This window comes from Canis lupus, chromosome 5 (genome assembly GCF_003254725.2).
Source record: "Canis lupus dingo isolate Sandy chromosome 5, ASM325472v2, whole genome shotgun sequence".
Taxonomy (NCBI): Eukaryota; Metazoa; Chordata; class Mammalia; order Carnivora; family Canidae; genus Canis; species Canis lupus.
In genome coordinates this window covers 48,869,909-48,893,278 of record NC_064247.1, presented here as the reverse complement: position 1 = coordinate 48,893,278, position 23,370 = coordinate 48,869,909, and the positions used below count along the sequence as shown (strand labels likewise).

At 41.3% G+C, this 23,370-nt stretch overlaps 1 protein-coding gene and 1 long non-coding RNA gene across 17 annotated transcripts in view; one reads left to right on the top strand and one right to left on the bottom strand.

The window, feature by feature from the left end:
* The window catches only part of NFIA (nuclear factor I A), a 373,774-nt gene that overhangs the window by 79,880 nt on the left and 270,524 nt on the right, over positions 1 to 23,370 (top strand). The window lies entirely within an intron of this gene.
* Positions 1,160 to 20,649, bottom strand: LOC125755130 (uncharacterized). Its single transcript, XR_007410818.1, has 2 exons — positions 19,035 to 20,649; positions 1,160 to 18,684 (listed from the first exon to the last, which is right to left on the bottom strand). It is a non-coding gene; the product is annotated as an uncharacterized LOC125755130 (long non-coding RNA).

Below are 23,370 nucleotides of genomic sequence, written 5' to 3'. Positions count from 1 at the left end.
AGTGGCGCTACCAGTGCCCTGTGCCAACCTAGTTTATCACTGTAGATGATGCTGGGAATTTGTTCCCTTCCAGCCTGCTCTTTGCCCCATGGAAAAATAGTACTTTGAATCAGACCCCATTTAGGGTGGAACATTCTGATTAGCCAGCAAGGGCCGTTAGGCTGGTAGCTGTGGTGTCTGCTGCCACAGCAGAATGGATAAGCAGTTCTCAGCCCCCCCCCCCCAGCATAATCTATAAAACTCTTTCAACCTCTTTTTTTTTTTTTTTTGCATGATGTCTAGTGTTTGCAAATGGAAAATGGCTGAGGAAAAACAGAGTGAAAGTTTGTATAAAATATTTATACCTTAAAGATCTTTTATCTTGTGTCATTCAAGAGATAGAGAAGTGAAAAATGTATTGGGAGTACATTATCAAGAGTACATTATAAATTTAAATCTCAGATTGAATAATACCAGCTGCTAATGTGTGGAGCTTTGGAAATGAGTCACTTTTGAATCTTGAGAATTTACTGTACCAGGTCAGTTACACTTAAGAAGGAAGTGCCTCTTGAAAAAAAAATTCCTATGCCAGAATCAAGACTTATACTAGTGAGTATTAAAAAATCAAATATTTGACATAATGTTCATATTCAAATGTAGTTATGTAGGAGTGAGATGTAGGGTCTGAAACATCTTACTGAATATTTCTCAAAAAAGTCAGATATTTTTGGATTTCTTTGTGAAGCAATGTAACCTGTGGTTAAATAGTATGTGTCATAGAGTCAGACTGAGATTCACATTTTCCTTCCACCACTTGTTAACTGTGTGATTTTGGAAGTTACTTTCTCTAAGGCTCACTTTCTTTATTTTTTAAAATAAAGGTAATAGTATTTATCTAATATATTCTTTTCAGAGTAAGCGGCATAGCATTTGTAAAGCACTCAGCACACTGCCTAGACTCTCATAAAAATCTCAGTAAATAGTGGGTGTTATTACCATCATTATCACTATCATACTATCTTTAGCTCTAACCGATAATATACAGCCCTTTGGTGACATGGTATCTTTCTCCTCTCTGTATAAGTGTGCTATGAAAGCAAAACCAAAAACAGTGTGCCTACTGAAAAAGTTGGTAGTCAGGAAAAGAAAATATATAGTTTGACTATGACTGTCTATGCACCTGGATTCTAGGGAGCAAAAAAAGAAATATTTTGTTGATTATGATAGTACTTTGTTTTTATAGTGCATAATATATATTTATGTATGCTGTGTGTAGGATCTCACATTCAGGTGGTTGAAGCAGATGGACAAGTAACTAAAGGAGTGAAATGGTCTCTGGACAGAGAGACTCCAAGTCCCATTGAAAGCCAGTAAGTTTCGGGCAGTGTTGAGTTTTTTATGAAAACCTGGGCACAGTGTCACAGTTCTTCTTCTTCTCCTTTTTTTCCCCCAAGAATCTGGAAATCCAGATTGAAGAATTTTAAATAGTGGCAACCAGGTGCTGAGAATGCTATTGGCTGCAAGAAACAAAAACCAGTAGTTGAAATAAAGACTAATTTTTCTTAACTAATGGCAAGTACAGAGGTCGTAGCTAGCAGTGGTTTATTTGGTCATTCCTACCAGTAAGAGTCGAGGCACTTTTCATTTTTCTGTCTTGCCATGCTTATTTGTAGACTTATATTTTGTAATTCTTTTTATTTTAAATTTTAAAAAAGATTTTATTTATTTATTCATGAGAGACGCAGACAGAGAGGGAGAGGCAGAGACACAGGCAGAGGGAGAAGCAGGCTCCATGCAGGGAGCCTGATGTGGGACTCGATCCCGGGTCTCCAGGATCATACCCCGGGCTGAAGGTGGCACCAAACCGCTGGGTCATCGGAGCTGCCCTAATTCTTGTCTTGTTACAGTTGCCATAGGTATGTTTAAAGCAGGATGGTGGGGGAGCTAGCTGGTCATACTAACCTAATTTCTTCCATTTATCAGAGAAGGAAAAACTTTTCCAGAAACAACAGAGGTGGCATCTCTTGATTATTCACTGGTTAAAACTGATCACTTGCTGTAAGGAAATTCAGATATATGGCCGTGCACCTTTCTAGTCCCTGTAGTGGGCAATGATGGGGAGGTTGTAAATGACTGTCGTGTTTGCCAGGGAACAGGGTCCATCACAGAAACAAACTCAAAAGGAAACCTAGATGCAGGGCCCGGAGACCCTGTGACCGCCAATACATATCAAAATCTCCAGATTTGACCATTATAAAGAAAAAGTATCATTTGGGGGAAGGCCAGTGCTTTAATTTTTAATAAATGCTCTTGCATTATATGAGACAGGTCATTGCTAATGATGAACAAACTGTTGGAACAGTAAATGAATTTATTTAATTCTTGGAGTTTATTTAGAGTTTTTGTAAAAAAAGTTAGAAAAGAACATGCCATTTAGTGTTATTTCTGTATTCCTGCATCACAATAAAATATCTAAGTTAACCCATACATATTTTCCTTTTTCAAAATTTATAAACTACACTTTTTAAAAAAAAAGTATTTTTACTCTATAATAAATTTGTTTTATAAGTCATTCGCATCTGATTTTAATAACTTGTATTGGAAGAAAATCTTTTCTGTCTTTTTATTTATCTGTATATTTAACTCAAACACTGAGAGACTCTTCCAAAAATGTTTTATAAAAAGCAGCCATTTCATGCCGATTAAAAGCATGTTTTATATGTATGTGTGTAGTTGAGCTGCTACCAAACCAGGTATATATATTTTAGTTAATTAAACTCAAGAATTATAGAAGTTTGAAGAACTGTTAATCATAGGGAAGCATGAACTAAGGGAAAACTATCTGTTTGCTTCTAGCCAGTTGACTCATATGTAAAATTTTTGCTTTTACCTTTTTGCAGCTTATTGCTGATTAGATGGTCTCTAATATCCTTGACAAATTCAGGAAGGCACCGCATGTACACAAATTGAGACCAAATATTTTTGCCAATTTGATCCTGATCATTTCTACTCAGGGTTATACATTTGGGTTTTTATAATCTAGATGTTAATTGGGGAAAAAAGCAGAAAAAACCCCAAACCTAAATGAAATGAAAACAACAACAACTCTAGATAATCTGAAGGGTTGCTCCTTGATATAGGAAAGTATTGTAGAGCAAATTGGCCACCTACTGAGTACCCCAGAAGCATGGAGACCTTTACAACATTCATACAATTCCAATATATAATCACTTTGTCAGGCCCAGCGAGTTAGTGAAATCTCTCATAATGCTAGGATAATTAAATATTTCAGTAACTGTAAGCTAGAAGGAAAAAGGCAGAACTGGTTTTTATTAGGGTTACTATGCTGAGACCATCTTTGTGAATTATTTAAGGAGGTAAATAGATATGTGAACCAGTTGACTCCTCTAAATAATCTGTTTAACGTTGAAAACAAAATATCGTCCAGATTCTGCATCATAGTCTACTGTAGAGTGAAATGGTAATGAGGGATTCTTTTGAGAGTAAGGGAGAAGGACAGGGAAATCATTTGTATGGGTCAGTATCATGTGTTTCCATGCCAGAAGCATCCAACTTACTCATTCATCTTCATAGCAATTTTCTACACTGGCTAATGTGACCCCATTGCCCTGGTGAGGATATCAAAACTCTGAGCACTGGAGTGACTTGCCTGAGGTATGACTAAATTTTAGAGTTGACCTCTGAATCCCACTCTATCAGTGTTCCACATGCAGTCTCTTTCCCCTATATCGGAGGATTCACCCCACTTTGTACAAAGGAAACGCGAAACAGCAGATGGACTTAAATGTGGGTAAATAATGCACTTAACAAAGAAACAGTCCGAACTATTTGTAGGATATGCGCTCTCAGCTGCTAATTACAACTCACAAAAGAAGCCTGAAAGTCAGTGTACAGGCTGTTGCTGGACCTGACCATTGGCTATCCCCTGCAGTCAATTAATCAAAGACTATTTGTTCAGCACTTCTTTGTGTGAAGATGGAAAGAAAATGTACTTGAACTTACGTCTTTTTCCATATGACTTTTCAAATGTTGCTAGAGTGAGAAAAGTCCCCAGTAAAACCTCCTTAAGCAACACATCCATCTGTACGTGGAAAGGATGGATAAGTGTACTCTCATTTAGGATTACAAACTGATTTGGAGTGTATTTTGGGAATGACGACTAGAAGTTAAAATAAGTTTGCTTTGATCTAAATGAGGCATTTTCTTAGTAGAGTCATTATGATATTATTTCCTTGCTATTAAAATTTGCCATCTTGATGCTTGGTTATTCACTGAAAGGAATGAAATATTTATTAAGGTCATATCACTGTTGTGTACAAAGGGAGCCATGGAGTGATTTTTATGCCATGCTTTTTGGTAGCAATGTTTCTGCTGGGTTGCATCAACGTCTGTAGATTTTATTGATTATAATTAAGTTGGTCTGTATTGTCTCTAAGAATTTTACATGAGTTTTAAAATCAATCCTTTATGTATTCCTTTGAAATAATTTGAAAACGGATCTTAGTAGAAGGGACAAATCTGCAATTATTAATCCTGTTATTTCTGTAAGCCAGCAATGGTATTATTCCCATTAAAACAGTCGCAGGTTTTAGATGTTATGATCCTTTTAGTTTTCTTTTAATTTTATTTCCTCTACCTCCAATCTTTCAAAAGCATGTCATAGCTTATCTTTATCTCCAGTAGATTTCTGGGTGTGCCTGGAAAACCTCCTAGCTCAAATTGTGGAAGGTTATTTAAATTCCAATATTGGATGCTCTCCACATATACAGATTTTGATGTAAAGTTAATAAGATATGAAGATTTTATGCCAATTGATATCTCTCATTTATGTGATGGATCAGACAAAGGACTATGGAAGTGTTAATGGATGGGTCTGGGCTTTGATTAGAAGAACATTACCAGGGCCATTTACTAAAAGATTCCTGTGTTACCTTATGCATACTCGTTTAAGCCAAGTTTGACAAATATATTTATGTTAAATACTGAGGCATCAACAGTTTTTTTAAAAGAATTTATTATTTATTTATGAGAGACAGGGAGAGAGAGAGAGAGGCAGAGACATAGGCAGAGAGAGAAGCAGGCTCCATGCAGGGAGCCTCGATCTCAGGACTCCAGCTAGGATCACGACCTGGGGCTGAAGGCAGATGCTCAGCCACTGAGCCACCCAGGCATCCTGAGCCATCAACAGTCTTACAAGCTTGTAGAATGAACTCGTATTGATAAATGTAAGGTCTTAACTAATCATGCAAATGCCAACTGCATGACCTGCAACAACTAGTGCTTTTGTTGACATTCAAGAATTGAGTTATATTTACATTATTTTTCTGTAGCAATTAATTTCAGGTATATCTACTTCTGCTCAAGTGCTCTATCTCTGTGTGTGCATGTATATTATAAGTATATTTTGAGAGAGACAGAGACAGAGAGATGAAGAGATACTAGTTTTTTACACAAAAAATACCAAAGTAAATTGCACTTTTATTTTTATGTTGAGGAAAGATTATATAAAAATAAAAGAGCATTATTTAGAACATAAACTCAAACTAAATATACAGCTGGGTAAGCCTTGAAAAAAATTTTTTTTGAGATTCCTTTAAGGAATCTTAAGTTTTAGCTTCTTAAACTGGAGGTAGATGGAGATTTTTGGACACCAGCATTTTCTGTGGCTGTAATTCTTGAAGATATTCAAGGAAAACTTCTCCTGTTACATTTCTTTAAATGAACATTATATCTGTGTTATCCTAGGACTGTTTCAAGCCTTTGGGATGGAGGGTACATGTCTCTTTCCTAGGAGTTGGAAAATTAAGTCCTGGCTTTCAGAGTCTTGGTGTTTCCTATAAGTTCATAGCTTCACTCCCAAGTTTTTGAAACCTTCGTTATGAATGGCTGTTAAATATTTTTCTCTTCCCCAATTATCAGCATTTTCCCTTTTTTTGCAGCAAGACTTGCTTCCTCTGCTTATGGGAGGCCCCAAGCTTGTTTGGAAAACAAAGTCTGTCTTATCATAATTTCTTTGGAGACAAGATGTGGCTACATAAAACAACAAACCTGTGAATCTTTTGCTTCTGGTACCTGGCCTCTGTTCATGGGAAGCCTAAATGGATAAAATAGCAACTTAGTAAACTTAGCCTTGACTCTGTTTAAGGGGATCCTTTACTTAACAAAATTGAGTTGGTCCCTCCTGAAAGAAAAAAAAAAGTAATTTTACCACTAAAATTATCTTGAAAGCTTCTAGATAAATACTACAAGTTTTTTTTTTTTTTTTTTTTTTTTTTCCTGCTGCTGTAAGCTTAAAAAGCAACATAGACAGTCTGAAGCCTGGTTTTTCCAACTGTGTAACAAGCACAGAATAGAGATTCTAAATATGTATTTCCCCCATTCCTGTCCCCTAATCTGTTCTGTGTTGCAGTCAACTTGATTATTTGCTGTTTGTTTCCAGGACACTTTTCACATGGTGGTCTTCCAGGCCCTTCCTACCTTCACTTACTTGTCTGTTTAAAGGAGTCCTCAGTCTGCATCATAAATGCCATTTCTTCCTGAAAAATCTACAGACTCCCCAGATTTCTCTTTTGGAAAGGGGTCCGTGCTTTCCAGTGCAGTGACCTTACCTACTTTGTGGTTTGCTCCACGGTGTGCTTTTTCTGCCTTGTGTTTTAGGTATTTGTGTATTCAGTAGGGTTCAGTGGTCAACAGATATTTATTCAATGTTATATTACTTACTGGAGAAAACCAGAAGGTTTAAAACAAAACAAAAAAAAGCATGGCCTGGGATGTCAATAACCTCTTGGTCTTTTCTCTTCCCAATTTGGCTCTGAATTTCCAGTGGATAGAAAGAAGCAGCCTCATGATTCTTTAGTACTCTCCACAAATCTTGGCTTCTTACACATAGTAGCTGCTCGATAAATGTTCCTCTAGTCAAATTAGTTGACTAAACTAGCTTTTCCTTATTGAATTTTATTTTATTTTTTAAAGATTTTATTTATTTATTCATGAGGTATATATACCTCACAGAAAGAGAGAGGTAGAGACACAGGCAGAGGGAGAAGCAGGCTCCATGCAGGGAGCCCAATGCGGGACCCGATCCCGGGACTCCAGGATCACACCAGGGGCCGAAGGCAGGCGCCAAACCCCTGAGCCACCCAGGGATCCCCATCCTGATTGAATTTTAGCAGCAAAGATTGGCTTTTCTCTTAGGGATTTGAATAAGAGTAATGTTATTTATGCCATCTCCAATTCTACCATGATCTGTTTGCAGTATATAAAGAAAAACTTTCCCACTGCCCCTGCCATGTAGTCTTAGATGTTCACTGTTTACCTTGGCTTGGTAACAGCTAGCATAGGCCAGGCAATCAGATTTTTACTGAGTACCAGTGGGCACTATGTTGGCCTCTTCATCTGGCCCCACGGAGCTACCCTGGGGTTCCTTATGCAGAGACAGCTGTCTGACTACAGCTTCTGCATATCATTGGCTGTAGCTTTCATCAAGTTCCCAGAGGCTTCCAGGACACAACAGAGGGTAAGTGAATGAGTAAGTTCACACCCGTCTCCCTGAAAGACTGAAAGTGTAGGTGGCATTTGGATAGGTTCATGGTCGCTCTGATCCATAGCAGTATATCAGAATTTCCTTTTCCTTGCATGGGGGGAAGAGGAACACCTATAAATGTGGAGAGATAATAAAACTAAAGATGTCCTCTGTGGAGCTGTAGGGATCTTGGGCAAATTATGGCTAAGACCTACATTACTTAGGCTAGCCCAAGAAACCCAGCTTGCTAGTAAATTGTCTGTGAAGATAGCTTATACCCTGACTGTAGCATTTGGCATTTTCCCTGTACTCCAGCCACTATAGGATTTCTGTGTGTTTAGGACTGAACTCTTGCCTGAGAATATGCGCCCTCCCACTCCCACCCCCCTAACTCCTTTCTGCCACTAAATGACAAAGATAATATCAGTAACACTGCAACTTTCCTGCAAAATGATATTCTTCACTGAGTGTAATGGGAAGTATTATTTCTTTACTTTGGAACTTCAGAAGATGGCCTGAGTTGAGCAAAAATTAATGTCACTGCCTTTATAACGGCTGGACACTTATCACCACACTGTGCCAGCATCAGTGATGGTGCACCCGCAAAGGTGTTTGGTCTTGATAAGCCTCTAAAGAAGCAGACTTTGTTTGTTTGTTTGTTTTAAATAGCTGCTGGACTCTGTTTCAGTTTCATTAAAAAAATGAGAGAATTATTTGCTAAATAGAGAAGGACAGAAAATTTACAGGAAATAATGCTTCAGCTACTAATGCAGTGTTTGCCTTTGCTCTGTGGTGTGTGTGTGTGTGTGTGTGTGTGTGCATGCATGCATGTGCGTGTTGCATGCACATGTGGCTGCTTGAGTTCATACTTAGTCTATGCTATTCAATGGATACCAGATTGACTGTGTAACCTTGGAAGATTTATTTACTCCCTCAATTTCTTTTATTCCCAATCTTTTATCAAATACTGTTTATTATGTTCTCTGAGATGTTAAATAAAAGAGACTGTGGAAAAATTCTAAAATGCTAAATTTATTCCAGGCTGAAAGTATTACAATAGGATGATGCTGTTTAACTCGTCTACTTGAAATAAGAAGCCAAGCAAATGGAAATGTGATATATTTAAGAGGACATTTCTTAGAGGAAAAAAAATGTTTGATGTTCTTTCTAGACTGACATTATTCATTGTATTTTTATTTTAAGCATAATTTGAAAATATTTTGAAAGTAACTATAGTGACATTTCTTCTCTGGTTGAGCCAAAGGATAATAAGAGATAAATGTTATCTGTAATGCAGGGTACATTGAATCATTAAAGCCCCATCTTTGTTAAGACATTGAATATTGAATTTGGGAGGAGGAGGAGGAGTTGCTTATTTAGGAAAGATTTTTTTTGTAGGTTGCTTAAAGAAATGCCCTGCTGATCTAATCTGGGAAGGCATAAGAGAATCCAGCCCTCTGTGGCCACCATGCCTACAGTCCTGTGTTTGTATGGGTATGGATGTAATGTGTGCTTTTGTCAGGGAAAGGGAACACGGGAGTAGGTTTATATACCCTTAATTCTAAGCCACTACACCCCTTAGGAACGGTGTGCTCTACTTGAGACAGCGTGATCCTCAAAAAAAGGGGGAATTTCCTCTGCACCCCTTAGGGTTTCTCCAGGGTTGATGCAAAGGGTAATTTCGAGGGATTTACCTTGGGAGCTTTGTCACTGAATACAGAAGGAGGAATTTCTATGATGATTCCAAACTTAGCATAAATGCTGGGGAAGGATCCATAGAGCTCCAAGGACTTCAACCTCCAGGGGAGAAAAGCAGTAATTTATGGATCTCTCTAGAAATTATGGTTAGGTTCTTTTCCCTCTGAACCTAGTCTTCCTTAGTCATGTGACCGGAATTCAATTATCAATGCCATAAATAATCTTGTGAATGGAAGCAGTGTGTTTGGCAGTGAATTTCTGCTTCCTAAAGAGAAAGGAACCTTTAGCAGTTATTAGAAATAATGCTGTACTAGCTGTGATTCTGAAGGCAAATGGTCACAGAGGCACAGTACCAGGTCCCTGAAGACAGTGGGTTTTAGATGAGTCAGATACGTGCTGGTGACGGATGGCATGAAGATTGGATGGGTGTGTGTGTGTGTGTGTGTGTGTGTGTGTGTGTTTGTAAATGCATATTTAAAGCAGGCTGTATTTAGAAGTTTATTTATAATTGGTTTTAGGATAAAGCCAGCCTGTTGATGCATAACAGAGTTGATCTTTTGGTTCCATTAGCATCCTTGAAATATTTAACAAGAAGCTGAGTTTAGCCTATGAGCTTCTTCAACCATTGTTGGAGATAAGGCAGTCCATGTTGGATAATTATTGTAAAACAAGCAGGCAACCCCTTTGTTTTTCCATCTTGCCCCATGCCCTGTGTTCTAGACTTGGGAAGGTCAGCTTTTTATAGTCCGAGGTCTGTATGCCTTTGAAAATAGCCATTCCCCTACCTATCCTCAGCTAGTAACAATTTATGTCCCGAAGATAGCAAAGAGTGCTGATTTAATTCATTTTACAACCAGTGTCTTTTCATGGGAGCGAGCGGGGTGGTAAAATTGTTTCAGGAACCAGAACATTTTTCTTGGTTATTTATAACATAACTTGACCATCTAGCTACACAGAGCTTCTTTCAATTGAGAAAGTCTATTGAATCCAAAAATAATAATCCTTTATATTTGTACAGTATTTGCAGTTTTATAAGGGACTCTTCATGTCCATTCTCTCGCTTGATTCTTCTGACAACTCTAGGAGGTAGAGAGCAGGTATTGTTACCTCCAAGTTACACATAAGGAACCTGAAACCAAAGTGCTTGTGAATCCTGCCCAGGGTTTCACAACCAGTAAATGCCTGGGACTTGAGCCCCCTAGATTTTATTCTGGCTGAAGGGCCAGTGCTCTTTCCACTGTTTGTTTTGATACCCTTGGAAGGTTCATTGCTCATCTAGGAAAGAAAAATTGGCAGCTCTTGCTGAAGAACATGGAAGGCCGCTGGGAGGGACAGATCCGAGAGTCATACTGGCTAATAAGTAAAATGAGAAAAACCAGGGAGGGTCAAGTGATTTGGCTTCTGTCCCTGAGTCACTCCCTGTGTGATCCTGGGCAAGTCACTTAACTTATCCATGCCTGAGAATTCTTTTACTTTCTCCAAGGATGTCAGTCTCTAACCTGCCACAGCCATCCTGCATACCTGTGGTGAAGATGACAGAGAAGTAATTTCTCTGAGGGCTCCTTGGGAGGATGCACATCAGAATATGAAAGGTGGTATCACTGTGCTACCTTTGAGGTGTGAGGTGGAGAAGCAATTGTTTTGTATTGATAGGGCCCTCAAATCTACCCTGAAGGGAAGAGTAAGGGATTGCTTTATCCGCCTTTAGTAAAGCAAATAAATCAATCCTTTACTCTTTGTGATTCTCTGTTTTCTCTCTCTCATCTCTCTGGATGGGACTGTGAAGATGTCCCTGAGTATTCCCCGTGAGAGGTGGGGGTGTGCCATTGAAGGAACATCAGAGTTATGGCCAAGGTAGCCCAGCCCTCCCACTTTGCAGCTCTGGGGCCTTGGACAGGTGACTTCACTTCCCTCAGCCTGTTTCTGCTCCTTCAGTCAGGGACAAGGGTGATACCCAAGGGGACTAAGTGAAGTAATGGATGCATGGTGACTGACACTCAATACACTCTCAATAAGTACTATTCTTGAGTTAGGGAAGAGTGAATATTGATGATGAGGGGTGGAGCTGATGGGAAAAGTAGGTGGAGAGAGGGATGGCTGGGGGGAATCTGGCCGCTTTCTCCATTTGCAACACTAATGGTTATATTATCTTTCAGCTTTCATTTTTGTCTCTCATCTTTTGTCCTCCCATCTCTGAGGTGTCTTAAAGGAAAAGGCAACGTAGGAGTGTAGTCATGGTGCGGATGGAGGAGTCCAGGGCCAAAGGCACTAACGGAGGCTCTGCCCTGGGTCTCTTCGCAGTCCACCTTGACCTTGGCGGCGGGCACCCCGAGCGGGCCAGGGGAGTTTGCGGAGCTGCCGGGGAGGCTTTCCCCAGGCAGCAGTACCCACCCCGCAAGTGATGCCGGAGCCTACACACGCTTCCTGCAGCAGGTGGTGCCTTTATTTTCCACGTGGTCTCAGAACGAACTGGACCTTCCCCGGGACTGGGTTGGGGAATGCCACAGTCCTTAGTGACTCCGGTGCCGGGGCAGAGATAGGGCACACCGTGGCTTTGAGAAGGATTTGCTGTCTCTAGTTTTGTTGGCCTGTGGGGTAGGGAGATGAGGAAAGGGAAGCAAGTGGATGAACGCCACCATACGTTCAAGGGGGCATGCTTCTGGTCTAACGGGATTCCATGGGACCAAGTGGGAGGGCAAGTTGGTTTGGTTCTGTCTGATAACCTTTGAGCGCCTCTGATGTACCAGGCACTGTGACAGGTGCCTCGGTGTAAGTAGGGAAGACCCAGATCTTGTCTTCGAGAAGATGGTGTTTGAGCCACATTTGATGGGGCTGAAGCTATGCCTTGAATTGGGAAAGTCAGGATTTTTGGACGAACTTCTGATAGGGCACTGATAAGAGATGATACATTCTTTTGAGGGGTGCCCTGGCAGCGAGGAACACCCTCTGTAGCTAGAAGGTGTTTTAAATATTGCTATTCTCGGAAACGTGGCTTCTTCCCCCGTGACAGTGTCAAGGGTTTTGAGAAAATACAGCTCAAGTCTTGGTGTTTATTGGGTAGCAGCTGACCAGTCCCCAAAACATCATTCATTCTTGACTTCTAAGCTAACTAAGTCTTTCTGTGCTTTGGTGTATTTCCGGATTGTGTAAATACACAATAACCTGTAACCACAGACTCTTGCTGAATTGCTGTCCCCCCTTCCATGCGCCATGCGCTGTTAGGCATGCTCCTGTCGTCAAGGAGCTCACTCTCCAACCAAGAGACAGACAAGGGAGCAATAAAGTTTGCTTTGTGATAGACTTAAATGCAGTTTTCAGGGCACTCTCTGAAAGAGGTTTCCCTGACTTAGTTAGAGAGGCTGAGTGGGAGCACCGAGGCGCAGAGGGGGAGGATGTAGGAAAGGTAGCACGTGTAAAGAAAAGCAGAGAGGCTGGAGATAACTGGCTATGTTCCCACACTTGTACCCGGTTCCGATGGAGCCAAGCGGGGTAGGTGAAAATCTGCTTGTGAAAGCCGATGGGGCCTTTGGTTATCTGCTGTGTCACCAAGAGCAGAACGTGACGTAGGGGTTGGTAAAGGGCCACCACATGGGCTGTACTTCCACTTGCCCAGATACTGATTTTCCCCCTTTTTAAATATTGCCATCGTTTTTATTGTAAATGTCATTGTTTTAAGTTGGGTCATAAACTTTGCAGGGCGAGGAGGGCAGGCATGAATTAGTGAATGGTAACGGCCTTGAAATCTCCTTATTAAGCTCCTACCAAGTTCCTTCTTTCATCTTGGTAGATATTTCATAGGATAGAAATGAAAGAGTGCATTTTTCTAACCTCCTAATTGCTGACTTCTGTTTAAAGTTTTTTTCGTATAAAATGTGTTGATATTAAAAATAACTTATTTCTTCTAGTAAACTGGTAATATTATCTCTAGTATAGAAAAGCTAGAAAAAGAGCACAGATGAATATTAAAGTTAACTCTAATTCTGGCCCCTTTTTATCATTTTTTCTCCCTTTGTTTCCCTGTATACATTTTTAAATAAAAGTGGGATCATACTATAGAACAAATTAATTTTTAAAATCCATTTGTTCAAGAGATGTTTGTATTAATGTTTCCGCAGCAAAACAAGCCTTCTAAATCCTTTATAGGGAACTCTGACAATTACTGGGAATACCAAAATGAGAAAAGTAGAATTATCTGTATTTCTCTCCTTCTTGCATTTAGTTTTCTATATTTATGAGAATATTCAAAAGAAGCTTATCAGGAGTTACTTCAAAAATAAGTTCAAATGTATGTCACAGGGTTAATTAAGCTATTTCAATTACCTGTATCTTCTCTATATATGTTAAAAACTATTTAGTGACTTCATGATGACAGTCATAATAATAACCCTGACTTAAAGAATATCCGTATGACACCATTTACCTACTGCTATTAGGTACATTATTTCATTGAATTCTGAACAATTTGTGATTGTTATTACTATTCCAAAGATAAGAGAATTTTGAAGTGTTGAGAAATTAATCCTATACCATAATACTCAGGTATGTTCTGAATCATTAAAGAAGGTTATATTATATTTCAGTATTGTGTTTATAGTAAAAATGTTTTCTATCCCCTATGAATATGTTTTGGAAGACCATGCTTTATATACAAGTCCCCCTTGATTTAAGCTAGTCAGGCTTCCCCTTCCATAATCCTCCTCCTCTTCAAATATAAGGTATCTTGAACAAAGAGGAGCTTTAATAAACCATCTCTATCATTGGTTCTGTAAGACCTTGACATTTGCAAACTTTATTTTTTTTTGTCTTTTGTCCCACACAGTAGCCACTCTTGCAAATCAACCTTGGGAAGTTAGCATTCTTAATGAAGATCTATAGGAGACTTTCTCCTTAGACAGTAAATCAGCTCTTTCAAGGCACCATTCATCTCTTCCTTCGAGCGCATGAATTGGTATGTGGCACCTTACAAGAGCTCATTTATCTTATGTGGGTCCCTAGTTATTCCCTCTGCCCACTTCCCCTAGATCGCCGGAGATCAAGGCTGAAGTGCATTAGAGTATGGCTTTGTGCTTTGAAAGTTGCCAAGGTCAGCCGAGGTGCCTGTGGCATTGACTTACAGAGAGTGGTGCTGAGTATCACCCATAACTTTTAGGGTGATATCACCCCGCACCAGCAAAGGAGTTAGTTTGCTAAAGCATTTGAATTACTCCTGGTTAATTTAAGGTGATTTAGGGCAGCCTGAGTGGCTCAGCGGTTGAGCGCCACCTTCAGCCCCGGGGCGTGATCCTGGAGACCCGGGATCGAGTCCCACGTCGGGCTCCCTGCATGGAGCCTGCTTCTCCCTCTGCCTGTGTATCTGCCTCTCTCTCTCTCTGTCTCTCATGAATAAATAAATAAATAAAATCCTTAAAAAAAATAAAGGTGATTTAGAGGATAGGCAAAACGGGAAAAATTTTGTTACCTGGTACCTTGCCATTAGAGAATGTTTTCCTCATTAACATTTGTCCACATCCCCTTGGCTTTGTAGTTAGTTCCATAACAATGATAACGATGAACTTTTATAAATCTCTGTTGTATGCTAAGTGTTTTTACAACTTCCCTATTTTCTTAAAATCCTACCATGATGTAGGAATCATCCTCATAGCTCACACGAGGAGCGGATGGTCACTGAGGGTCAAAACTTGCTGAAGAATACACAAACAGAAGGGCAGAATCAGGAGTCAGAACCCAGTGCCCCCACCATGTTTGCCTCTGTGACCATCTTTTTTGGCAAGACTGCAGCTTTATTAGACTTGCCCACCGTTTGAAGGATGCTGCAAACTGTACATAACATTCTGGTAACTAGCAGTGGACCCCAAAGCCAAGCTCACTCCGCTAATAGTGCTAAATATTAATTTTATAGTTTGGGTTTCCTTGCTAGCAGACCCTGAGACAAAGGTTTGGGTGCAGTTTATTTAGGAGGTGATCCCAGGGTTTATAGGGAGGAGATAAGTCCAATAAAAGACGCCTTAATGTAGCAGATTATGGCTGTGAGCGATGGGGCCTCAGTCCTTCTGCCTACCCCTACCCCCCCTACCCCTCCTTAGAAACTATAAGACGTACACTTGTTTCACTGAAGGCGGACTCTCCTACTTCATAGGTTCAGGGTTGCTCTTAGGTACATTAACTTCCCTGTACTTTCAGCCTGCCTCGCTCTACCCCGTGGACAGAGAAAGCCCCAGGGCAGAGAGACTCAGGTGTTTGTGTTTTAGACTGGGAAGCTTGTCCACCCCAGCTGTGAGTGACCCCCAGGATGGGAGCCAGCACGTGGGAAGGGCACCAGTAGTTTCTGCTACATTTGGTTTTGAAGCCAACACTAGGGCGGATCAAGATGCATCCAGACTGGTGACCCTGACTTGGGGGTTGGCAGCCTTATATAATAAGCAAAGCAAGGAAGCAAGGAGGGCAGTGAAGCTAAGCTCAGACTCAGAGGAGGAACAGAGGAGTTGGAAGAGTCACACAGTCTTGGACTTTGATCCCAGTTCTGCCACTTACTAGCTGTGTGTCAGGGTGAGTCACTTAATTTCTCTGAGCCTCAGTTTTCTCATCTCTAAAGTGGACTTAGCTGCCTTACAGGGTTCATCAAAGCCTTTGTAAACTATTTCACCTTTGCATGGTTCCCACTGGAGCCCCTGATTGAGGCATCTGACGGAGCACTAGATGCTAGCAGAATTTTGAGGGCCGCTGTTTGCTTTAGGTGAAGCTCTTTGAAGGGTACCATCTCAATACCTTAGAGTCTGTCCTCTGATATTCTGACACGTTAGAAGTCCTGGGTGAGTTCAAACCCCTTCCTCTCAGTATAGTTTCTGATCAGCCGAGAATTGGTAACCCCTGTTTCTCTACCATGGTGAGATTGGGTTTCCAATAACCCCCTGTGGAGTGCAGTTTTTTTTTTTCTTCTTGTCTCGTGAAAGTTGATTTGGATTTGCAACCCCACAGATAAAAGCGCTGGTTCTTCTAAAGTTCCACCAGCCTTTGGAAGATGTCAGTAGGCTTTCATCTCTCATTCTCCATTTGGTTTCTGACCAAAGGCTGACTCATCCACAGGTGGCTGATGTCAAGTGAATCAGGACTCTCTCCACATATGAACTGGGCCCTACCGTAGCCAAGAACGGCATGGAGAGCCAGGAGCACATTTTGGTATTCACCCTTCAGTAGCCCCTGGCTCCTCAGGAGCCACACTCCAAGGAGGCCCTGAGTATACACACTCATATCCAGTGCCGTGCCCGGGACCGTGTTCCTTCACCCCACTCACCCAGTCAGACCCTGGCTTGAACTCCATCACTCAAAAGGGAACATTAAAAAACCCACACCTCTGACTCATGCTTTGATTTTGCGGCCTAAAGAGGCAAAGACGCCGTAAGGAGCTTTTAGGGGCCATCACCATGGAGCCTCTTTACTGCCTAGCAAGAGCCTTAAATGATAATGGGAAACCTCACTATTGATTGGCTGACTCTTAATTCTTCCTCTTTGGGTTTTGAAGTAGTAGTGATGGTCCAGAATATTTATATTACTCATTGGATATATTAAATTAAACATACAAAAGTCCTGAAGCCATTTAAGATGAGTTTGCAGCACTGGTGAATAGGACTTTATTACCAAAAGAGAGAATAGTAGCTTTTAGTTGTGGCTTAGCTGGTAAGTATGTTGATGATAAGAAACGGCTCAGCAGAGGTCTTAGAGCTCTCAAAAGGGACTCAGAATGTGCTTTCTTTTAAGAAAGTTCTTCAGGCCCATCTTCTATAAACACCCAGGTCTGTGGTGTGATGGACAAAGACGTAGCTTCTGTCCTGGTGGAAGATAGGCCCTGTTGACATCGTGGCAAAGGCCGTTGTTGGGCCACTAAGGACCAGTGCTTGGGTTCTGGAGACGCAAGTCTCATAAGGAAACGTATGCTCTTTGGAAGAAGCCACTTGAAGTATAACCTCACTGTAGTATGGGATTTAGATTCTTTATTTCTCTCTCTCTCTCTCTCTCTCTCTCTCTGTCTCATCTTAAACCCATTGGAAATTAGAATGGATGGGAGGATTGGTCCATTCTGCTAAATGACTGGGCAGGCATGTAAGGGCTACAATTTTTGTTTTAAGAGATTTTGACCTCTAGAAAAAAAATACAGGGCCCGAGGCAGTGAAATGGTTAATATGACTGCCTCCCTTACAGGTTTCCCCAGATATGCTTACTCGCTGTACAATGGATAATTGTTAGCTCTTGTTGTGCAGATGCTGTTGCAGATGGAGTCCTGTACCTGCATGCATAGCAAATGAATTAGACTGGCAATCCCCTTTATAAAGCATAAATATGTAATTTGTTCAGCTGTTGTAATTAAATATGTATGTGTGAAACAGCCACCATTCAGGTCATTAATGATGCGCCATGCCAAATTAGAGCTTACAGACAGTAATGTACATTGTTGTGCAATGAGGGAATTGCAAATAACATAACTAAGCCTTTCCTAGTAAAGTGATGCATTCAGCAGCTTTAAAAGGAATATTTACATTTGCAACATTTTTATTTAGAAGATACATTTTTGTTCAATGTGAGAGTCTGTAGGATAGAATTACTTTTAGCGCCAGTTTAGTTTTATTAATGTTTTAACATTTTATTGTACAAATGCCACAGACTTTATTAAACATGCTGTTTGGTGATAAGTCTTTTAAGTATCTACTTCTATATAAAACAGCAGTTGCCCCTGGTTTTCTACATGGTTATAATAGAACTGATGTATCATAGCACCTTGGAACGTCTTGATTATTCATTAAAAAAAAAAAACAAAAAAAAAACCTCATAGTATTTCAACTCTATTCCCCACTGATAGATAAAGAAATTCCTTTGACAGTAAACAGAATTTTTATTTCCATAGAAATTGAGCTGAGAAAAATGTAGTTATCAAAATATAAACAAATAAAAGTGGTGAATTTGCCTCTTGTGCTTTAATTCCCAATGAATTGCTTGTGAATCCAAGGAATTTCCTAAGAAAAGTGTCATCCATGGGTCAGAATGGTTGTTTTTTAAATTTTAAGACTCAAAGTTTGTGAAGTTAATACACTTGGGGAAATTATCGTCCGGTCCTTTTTCTCCTTGGCTCCCTGATAGAGTCTTTAAAATACTTGTAGCTGAAATTTAAATATATTAAAACCACTTTTATTTTAAAATTTTTCTGCATTTATATTTTAGCTGCCTACAGACACTCTATTTTTAACGTGCGCGTTGTTTTGACGGTTGGTACTGAGAGTGTAAGAGCTAACCATCTTGACCTTTCTGTCCACCAGGGCAGCAGGAGGAAGCGTCTCAGAGTTAATTCTGTCTTGTTCACAGCTGGGAACAGAACATTCCTCTGTGATTCGTTTGCCCATGATTCGTTGGGATCTCTTGGAAGCCAAACTTGATACTATAAGTCCTGGGCTTCTGAGGTCAAACACAGATCAACCCTAGTGACACATTTGGTTAAGAATTAGATTACACAAGACCAATGTAGTCAAAGTTTTACAGACAAAGGAAAATGGAATTATTTGGTATATTATTTTAGTCTTACAACAAATTCAGATGCAGAAATTTCCTTAAGCAAGATCAATCAAGATTAAGGACCTTGAATTTCAAAGTTAGAACTCCACAAATTGTGTACGGATGTAAAATCCTCTTTATTTTCAACAAACAGCAAATGTTTCAATTAAGCGAATGTGTATTTTATTTGAAACAGATGAAATCATAACAACTTGGCTTGCTTTACCTAAATTATTGTTCCGTTACATCGAAAATTTCACTTAAAAGGAGTTCTTACCTTCACAGCCCTTGATTTTCCTGTCCTGTTTTCTGTATAACTCTTCAGCCCATCCGAACAGAAACATTTCGTTTGCAACAGTAAGGAAAAGTTTGGTTCACTCATTGTTTATGAAGATAGAAACGTTACACGGGTGACAATGATTCAGAAATTTTGTGACTTATCTTGATTGTACTCAGACTGCCCTGAATACTGAAAACCATGAAAAGACTTTGCCCTGCTGGCTACATGGTTAGCATAAACTATGAATTCATAACTTCCCTGAAAGGATTTTCTTCCAAGATCCTTTTCTCATTCTGTTCCTTTATCCCTATTAAAGATCTTAATCTTTTGATGGGCAGCTTCTCTTATTTCTACTGATTTCAGAAGTAGGGGACCAGTAAAATAGGCACAGCGGTCTCTAGGTTTTGGTTTCTGGAGAAATTTGAAGGATGCGTGGTGGATTTGTGTAAAAGTATCCTGTGGCCAACTGTCTCTCGGAGGCCTCCCAATGTATATTTTCTTGCGGGAATTTCGAGGATGCTCGAATTCGTCAAATGATGATGATTGAGGGTTTAATGAGAGCATTAACGCAGGGAAGGGACCAGAACTGGAGGGGTCAGGCCTGGCGCCACCAAGCAATGCCAGGTGGTGTGAAAAAGGTCACGGGCCCTCCCGAGGTAGTTTCAAGGAGCAAAAAAACAAAACAAAAAAAACCAAACAAACAAAACAAAACAACAACAACAAAAAACCCTGGTTCTGCAGTAGTGGTAGCAGATTCCTGGGTGGTTTGGCTCCTTCAGACCACCTCGCTGTGGAGGAACCCATGCAAAACCATCGGCATGCCTCTTGGTCTTGTATTAACTGTGGCCAAGGCTGTGCATTAAAGAACATGACCCTTCCTGAAAGGGTGGGAACACCCCAGTGGCCAGTGGCCAGTGGCCAGGTGCTTTATGATAACACCACACGCAGGCCCGGCCAATCAGATGGGAGCTTTTCTCTGGCAGTGGCTCCTTTGGCCACCACTGCAGTAAACACTTTCCCTTGGATGTTGGTTTTCTGTTGTGTCTGGCAGCCACACTGGGCTGCTTGAACTTTAGCCAGAGGCAAATATTTATACACCAGAGTGTGCAGTGTTCAACTGGTCAGGCCTGGGAGGGAGAGGGAGAGACCTCTGTGCCTTTTCACCAGAGAGGATGTGTCCTCCCCCACCCCCTTCCTCCCCTCTTCCCCTTCCCACTGTGTGACATGGTGAAGTGGGACCATCCTGGAGGTCATCTGAGCTCGGGCTGCGTGGGCTGCCCTGCCTGCCAACCATATGGAGGCAGCAAACGTAGGCCCTGCTTGCACACACACACACACACACACACACACGCACACACAAAAAGAAAAAAAAAAAAGAAAAAGGGAGGGCTTCCTAACATTTCAGGCCTGCGCCTTTAATTCCTCTTGGAAAGTTTACAGTTAATATTTTCCCTGGAACATTGTCAAGCTTTTGACAGAGCCTGAGTGTATGCCCGAACTGTGAAACTGAGCCGGAGAAAGCAAGTTGTGAGAAATCTGTTTCTACTCAAATCCGTAAGGTTTATTGAAAAACAAAAACAAAAACAAAACCAAGAAGAAGAAGAAAAAAAAAAAAAAACCACCACATTTGAGGAGGAGGAGGAGGAGGAGGGGGGGGAGGGGGGGAACGGAGAGCGGGTCTCTCAGCTGGTGCGGACTCAGGCCGCCATTTTAAGAAGCCGGCGAAGGGCGACGTTCCGCTCCTTACATGGCGGCTGTATTTACCCGGCCGCAGCCAATCACGCCGGCCGTGCCAAGCCACGTGACGTGCCACGAGGGCACGCACAGCCATTTCCTCGTTTCTAAAAAGACGTGCTACCTCCACGCGAGCGCTTTACCTTGGGTGGCGTGCCAAATGCGCCTGCAGAATGTGTCTAGCAGACTGGCGTTTGTCCATAAAGTTATTTTAGTAGGTAAAAAAGTCTCTGAGCACTTGAGCTTTGTGCATTCTTTATGTAAAATGGATTTCCCTGCTTGGCCAGAGGCCAAGGGTACAGCACACTCGCTGGGTGAGAAGAGAGCTCCTCTGCTGAGAAACTGGTGGACCGACACACTCTTAATTTTTTGGCTTCTGACCAAACAAGCTAGATGGATGCCAAAATTCAACAAAATAACACATTATTGTGTGATAGGAGCCGGGCTCGAAGAGAGCAGGAACTCTCGGAGCAACTTCATACTGCCCCCCCCAACCACCCCCAACCCCCCGCCTTTTTTTTTTTTAATTTTTTAAAATTAAAAAAATTTTTTTTAATTTTTTAAGATTTTTATTTTTAATTTTTTAATTTTTTTTTTTTAAGCCTTGTCACATTGGGGAGGACACGAGAGGAAAATGGCAAAATGCAACCTAGAGAGGAAGGTATGATTTGACACGTAAGCACAAGGGGAGGAACTGAAAACAGGAGTTTGAAATTACTTTTATGGACTTCTCCCCCGGCGGGAACCCACAGTCCTCTCTGACTTGATTCGACTTACATGCTTTTAACCCTGTAGACTCTGTGTGTGTGTGTGTCGTGCTCAACCTCCACTGCTGGGTATTCGTGTGACAGTTCCCTGTGAGACTTAAGCCCTGGAGACAGGCGTCGAGATGGAAGGATAGCTGCAGAGTTCAGATACGGAGTCTTGGCAGGCCTCGGAGGAGCAACACAAGCCTTTGTAAACTCCTCTGTGTCCTTATGCCTTTGCCACCCCACCACCCCACCACCCCGACATCTGCCTCTTGAGGGAAGTCTGCTCTGAATCAACCTGCACAGCGGCGCTAGCACGTAAGGGGAGCTTTTCTCTACCTCGCTTTCCACCTACGAAGACCATAGAGGAGAAGAGTTCAGAGCTCTCTGAACTCCAGAGACACTACAAATTGAGTTTGCAGAGATAAGTACAATAAGCATACAACACATCTCCTGTTTTTCTATGGCAATTTGTTGGCCCAAAGGGGAAAACAAAACAAAAAAAAAGAAACCATCTCTAGTCTGAGACACCACTCTCCTTGCTGAGACTTGGTAATTTGGGTAATCCGTGAGTACTCACCCTTATTCTGTTCTTACTCCTTCGCACGGTAGCCATACTGGTCTCTAAAGAACTAAGTTCGTTTTTTTGTTTGTTTGTTTTTTTGTTTTTTTTAAGGTTTTATTTATTTATGCATGAGAGACGCAGAGAGAAAGAGAGGCAGAGGCAGAGGGAGAAGCAGGCCCCACGCAGGGAGCCTGATGCAGGACTCGAACCCAGGTCTCCAGGATCACGCCCTGGGCCAAAGGCAGGTGCTCAACCACTGAGCCACCTGAGCTGCCCAGAACTAAGTTATTTTTTATCGTTCCTCTGCCTAAAAGCCTTTCATGGTTTCCCATGGATTCAGGATAAAATCCAACTTGTTGCCATGGCCTGCAGAACCTAGTGCCTTACTGGTCTCCCTTTGGTTGTCGGAACCTGGCAACCTCTTTGCCCCTTGTTGGCTGCTCAGAATGCACTTACCCCTGCTCCTCCTGTGGCTAGCTTAGGTCCACCCTTCAGGCCCCCGTTCAAATGACCTATCTGTGGAGCAGCCTTCTATCTAAGATTGGCCTTAGTATTTATATATTTTTTCATGGCACTTTTAGCAATCTGAAATGTTCGTGCTGACTTCTATTTGATTACTCATGTTATACCTGTTTTCAGTCCCACAGTGACAGGAATCCTATTTACCCCTCTCATTTTCTGCTTTTTGCACTGTACCTAAGCACAGTGAGAACGAATGGTTGGGCAAGTTAGGGCACTCCAAGATGCACACTCCATTTACCTTCATTTTACTGAAGAATCCAGTATTTTATTATGTATACTCAAAAAAAAAAAGTTTATTATAAAATGCCTCGTGAGACCAATGCCTTCAGTTCTCCACTGAGAGTCAGTAGATCACATTGGTTTAGAGAGGACAAAGCTTGTGGATCTTTGGAGGGCCTGGATGGGAGCGTTGGCCCCACCGCCGTGACCAGCTGTGTGAACTGAAGCAGGTGCCTCGGCCCCTACACTTCAGTTTCCTTAGCTCTAATACAGGATTCCAGATGATGCCTACATTATAGGGGTATGGTAATGATGAAATGTGATACCACGTGTAAAACTCTTGTCACCAAAACGTTAACTCTTGCTATTGCTGTTGCTGCTGCTGTTAATTAGTAGCAGTGTGGTGGGCTCAGTACTGGCAGGGGAAGTAGTAGGAAACAGTCCTGGCCATTAAATAGTTCAGTCAGCTGAGGAGACATATGTGTAAATTACCTACTGTAGGTGACACACACGGTGCCAACAGCTCTAACAATATGTGAACAGA